Genomic DNA, 5,439 nt, shown 5'->3' on the forward strand with positions numbered 1-5,439 from the left:
AGGGTGCACGGTGGAGACCCGGCACCATGTAAAGGGGGTGTTGCCTCTCGGCGCCAGTGTGACTGTGGTTACGGGAGATGCAAGCCCAGTCTCATGGCATCTTCCGATTTTTTGAAAGAAACAAGAGATCAGGATTTATTAGCTTATGTTAAAAAGTGCTGCACAAATCAAACAGAACATGTCTGTGAATCAGCTCTTTGGCCACTGGGTTGAGACCTCTGCCAACGCCTTCCTGGCTCTCTGCTTTGCCAAACTGGGCAACAATTAAATCACATCTTGCTAGACTACCTGTATTCGGTTTTAGCATCCCTGCAAACGATGGTGATCATTTTGTTATGTGTTCAGTGTCCTTGGATGCAAAATAGCTCAAGCGATGGGGGCTTATTTTAAAGATAACAGAGGAATAAAGGTGGCAGAGCTTCCGGGAATCCAAGGTAGGAGCTGTGACAGTGTGATGTCCTTCCACGAGGCAGAGCCCTGGGGCAGCTCAAGGGACCTCTCAGGGAGGCTCCGCCATCCGTGAGACTGACGCCATCTCTGTGTGTTTGCGCTGTCCCCGTGTTCTCATTTTCCTGTCTTATAGCTTCACTTACTTGTAACTTCAGCAAGTACTAGCCTGTCCTTTCTCTGCCCCTGAAGGGTCCCAGACTTAACTCAAGGCTCATCTCTTTAGTATCTTTTGAGTTTCAGCTCTCACTACTAAATGTCTTGTTTGTTTGATATGTATTAGTTCGTATACAAGTGAAGGATATTTTTCCTTGCAGGCCACCCCACAGCCCACTGGCAAGCGTGTAGACAAGCTGTGCTGCTCAGGGGTCCACTCTAGACCAGGCGACTGGAGGAGAAGGACCAGGGCCAAGTGTGCCAACATGGTAACCCACGTGGCAGGGCTCGGGGGCCGGGAGCTGCTCAGTAGAAAGGGCCGTGGCTGTAGGCACATGCCTAACATGGTCATCTTTACAGCTCATCCATCTTGCTGGAAAGTTGGTTTTATGAGGATCTACTAACTCAGAAGAAAGCTCTTTCATCCTAGAAATAGAAAGCACTGGAGTGGACGTTTGGTGACAACAGACCTAGATCACTCTACTCAGAAATGTGGCTCATCCAGGAGTTTTATCAGTTGGAAATCCCAATGCATCCCACTTTGACTAGAGTCATGTGTTTGCGAATTCTGCATGTTGCTTTTGTATTTTTGAAAGTGGGAGTAAATAACTCATATAAAACACCAAGATCACAGATTGCTGGAATCAGAAGGAACTTGGCCCGAATCCCTCTTTTGTTCTGCTCTGGACGTGCCTTGGCCTTTAGTCCTGGATGACCACACCCTTGTGTGGTTCCTCTTCCGGCCTCAGGGACTCTTGTTCCGACCAGTCAGCCTTCCCAGGGTCTGGCGTTGGCAGGTGGTTAGTACGTGTCTGGTGCAGGCATTTTAATCATCTCCTTGAACCTTCTCAAGTTCCATTTCTAAGAGTTCCTAAGGAAGGGAGGTGGTTTAAAACACCAAAAACGGTTTTCAGAATTTCTGCAGCCAGCCACAAAGGCATAACTGGTAGGAAACTCGTGCTGGCTCTTTTCTTTTTGCCAAAAGAGCTTGAAAGCTGGACAAAGTATTTGCAACAACTGGATTTGGACATCAGGACAGCAGGTGGTTCAGGACCGCGACCCCTTCGAGAAAGGGAACAGACGAAGCACGTCTGTCCAGTCCACACTGTTGTCTTTCCGGGGGCAGCGATCCTTCTGCCAGCTGGGAGGAGGAAGGTCCGAGAGAAGAAGGTCAATGCCTGCATCAGGTCCCGTTGAGCTTTGACTGAATCTGAGTCTACACACGCGTCAGGGAAGTTCTATGACGTGAGCTGGCAGTGGAATAATTCCCAGAACTCAGGCCAGGCGGGGAGATGTGTGAACTCCATCGAGCCAGTTAGAGAGACAGTTCAGGGAACGCTTGGGGCAACGGATAGAGGACACCGACGGTTATGCGGGGGTAAATCAGCCCAGAGGAAAGTGTACTTAGATCTGCCCCAAGGAAGCATAAAAACAAACCACAAAAGGAGCAATGTCGTCTGAAGTCAAGAACATCTTACCTGATACAAACTTTAACCATTTCATGTTGTATTTACAGGAAATATTGTTCTAATAGGTCTTTAAAAAATTTCCTGTATGATAGTTTGATGTACAGGAAGATGCAGAAGCGTATGATTAGATTTAGGGGGGAAAAAATCAATGCCAAACCTGCTGGTCCTCAGACCATGTGCGGAGCCAGCTTCCTGTGATGTAATCTCATCTACCTTGAGTGAATAAGGTGAGAAGATACTGTAATTTTAATTCCTTCAATCCCAAATATGTATAGTTATTAGACAGCAAGCTGGACTTTTCCCTAGGAAGACCCTTTTTAATATATATTTTATTATTTTTACATATCTTGAATCTTTGAGATCTGACCTTTCCAGAATGTTCTTAGTGGGTCAATGTTGTTTCCATCTGCTTCCCCCTTTGTTCTGGTCAGTGCCTGCCTTTCCCTCCTCCTCCTGCTCATTCCAGGCCATGCTTCCGGTCAGAATACCCTGGCTGTCAGAGTACCCACAAGAAGGGACATCTGGTCAGAGTCTGGCCAGTCATAGTACTCTAAACCCCACCACAGGACCTGATCCAGAGATGGGGCCCGGACTCCTTCCCTTAATCAGCCAGCCTCAAAAGATCACCAGTATTGATGGCTCTAATCTTCAGGCTGGTCGTGAGGGGGCGTGAAAGAGCTAAGATTCACTGTATTTAATCAGGATTCCCCAGAGAAATAGGATATATATATGCATATATTTAATTTATTATAGGAATTGGCTCACAAAGTTCTAAAAACTGAGAAATCCCATGATCTGCCCTCTGCAAGCTGGAGAACCAGGAAAGCCATTGGTGTAATTCAGTCTGATTCTGAAGGCCTGAGAATCAGGGACCTGACAATGTAAGTCCTGGTCTGAGTCCAAAAACCAGAGAATTAGCTCAATATCTGAGAGCAGAAGATGGTCATCCCAGCTCAGGCAGAGAGAGCAAATTCACCCTTCTTCCACCTTTTTGTTCCGTCTGGGTCTTGGTGGTTTGGATGAGGCCCACCTGCCCTGGTGAGGGCCATCTGCTTTATTCAGTCTACTGATTTAAGTGCTAATATCCTTGGAAACACCCACACAGCCACCCCCAGAAATAATGCTTCTCCAGCTGTCTGGGAACCCTCTTCCCAGTCGAGTTGACACATAAAATTAACCATCACATACACTATATAAGCTTTCACCTCATCTCACTGTTCTTAGCCATGTGCCTCTCTCCTGACCTCTTCTGCACCCAGTATCCCTGGATCCAGCAAGTTACTGCTTTAAACCTTCAGATAATGAAACTCTAGATTCTTGTGGGGAAATGCCTGGCATGGGGCCTGGAGGGAGACCTCCCCACTTTCAACCAAATCTCCTGTTTCGGTACTCTATATCACCCCTCCTTGCATGATAGTGGTACCTCCAACTCCTGACCCATTCTGTGGTTCTGAGGTTCATCCTGAAGTAGTTCTTTCACGGAGCGTCTGTGAAAAACAAATGTGACTTGTCTCTGCTTTTTTTCTGAAATGACTTTGGTTCATCCTTGTTGTGAAGAATAGTTTGGCTGGGTATAAAATTCCAGATTGACAGTTATTTTTCTTCAGCACTTTGGCGTTCTCACTTCTCAGTCTTTTGGCATACGTGGCTCTTGACAGCTTCCTGGTGTCCCCTTTTGAGGAAATCTTTCTCTGTAGTACCTTTTAAGATTTTTGTTTGTCTGGGGCTTCCCTGGTGATGCAGTGTTTAAGAATCCGCCTGCCAATGCAGGGGACACGGGTTCGAGCCGTGGTCCGGGAAGATCCCACATGCCGTGGAGCAACTAACCTCGTGTGCCACAACTACTGAGCCTGCGCTCTAGAGCCCCCGAGCCACAACTACTGAGCCCATGTGCCACAATTACGGAAGTCCGCGTGCCACAACTACTGAAGCCCGTGTGCCTAGAGCCCTTGCTCCGCAACAAGAGAAGCCACTGCAATGAGAGGCCTGCATACCACAACAAAGAGTAGCCCCACTTGCCACAACTAAAGAAAGCCTGTGCGCAGCAACCAAGATCCAACACAGCCAAAAATAAATAAATAAAATAAATAAATTTATTAAAAAAAAAAGATTTTTGTTTGTCTGTGTTTATTTATCCTGTTTGGCACCTGATGTGCCCTGCCCATCTGTCTCACGTCTTCAATTCTGAAAAGTTCTGAGCCATTACCTCAGAATTTGCCAGAGAATCACAATGCCTAACTGCAGTTTCCTCTGTTCTCTATGCCTGGAGTTTCTGAAAGGCATGTGCTAAATCTTCTCTACCTGCCTTCCTCATCCTCTAACTTTTCTTTCATGTTTTCCATCTTTTGACATCTCTATTATTCTCTTGGTCATTTCTTCACTACTAACTTCCATTTCACTAGTTATTTCTTCTTCTGTGTAGGGTTTATCCCAACTGTTGAGGATTTAAAATTTTTTCATGGCCATAGTTTTTATTTCTAGTATTTTTAATTGGTTCTCCCCTATATTCTCGGTTCTTGACCAACAGTCTTCTTGGCTTGTTTTCTAATCTCTGGGGATTTCGAGTTTAGGAAATGTTATAATGTCTGTTTTGATTGCTTTGTGATTCCATTGCTCCCATCTGTTGAATTTATTGGCTGAGTATCATGGCATTAGTTTTTCTAATGTGTTTTGAAAGTTTAGTCTGTAAGTTCACCTCGAGTAGGTGTTTTCTGTTTTATTTTGCTTTTCTCCCCTCCCCCTTGCTCAGCCAGCCCCATGCATGAGCACTTTTTTTTTTTTAAGAATTTATTTAATTTTTATTTATTTATTGGCTGCGTTGGGTCTTTGTTGCTGCACACAGGCTTTCTCTAGTTGTGGTGAGCGGGGGCTACTCTTCATTGTGGTGCATGGGCTTCTCATTGTGGTGGCTTCTCTTGTTGCGGAGCATGGGCTCTAGGTGCGTGGGCTTCAGTAGTAGTGGCTCGCGGGCTCAGTAGTTGTGGTGCGCGGGCTCTAGAGCACAGGATCAGTAGTTGTGGCTCACAGGCTCAGTAGTTGTGGCTCACAGGCTCTAGAGTGCAGGCTCAGTAGTTGTGGCACACAGGCTTAGTTGCTCCGCAGCACGTGGGCTCTTCCCGGACCAGGGCTCGAACCCGTGTCCCCTGCATCGGCAGGCAGATTCTTAGCCACTGCACCCCCAGGGAAGCCCATGCATGGGCACTTTTGCAGCTGCCACCATTGGGTTCACAATTCAGAACCAGGTGTGACTTCAGCAGATGGAGGTTCCCTCCCCGAGGCTGATGTGGCTGAGACTTTGGTTCCATGGCCATCTGCGCCCTGAAGGCAGCAGCTCCCTTTTGGCCGCTGTTTACAGGCAGAGCAGCCT

At 46.8% G+C, this 5,439-nt stretch overlaps 1 long non-coding RNA gene across 1 annotated transcript; it reads left to right on the forward strand.

Moving 5' to 3' along the window:
- The first annotated feature begins 2,186 nt into the window (after window positions 1-2,186).
- Window positions 2,187-4,166, forward strand: LOC309659620. The gene is made up of 2 exons (XR_014262896.1): window positions 2,187-2,299; window positions 2,826-4,166. It is a non-coding gene; the product is annotated as an uncharacterized lncRNA (long non-coding RNA).
- The last annotated feature ends 1,273 nt before the right edge of the window (window positions 4,167-5,439 follow it).

Source organism: Balaenoptera physalus (genome assembly GCF_965194825.1).
Source record: "Balaenoptera physalus genome assembly, chromosome: 4".
Taxonomy (NCBI): Eukaryota; Metazoa; Chordata; class Mammalia; order Artiodactyla; family Balaenopteridae; genus Balaenoptera; species Balaenoptera physalus.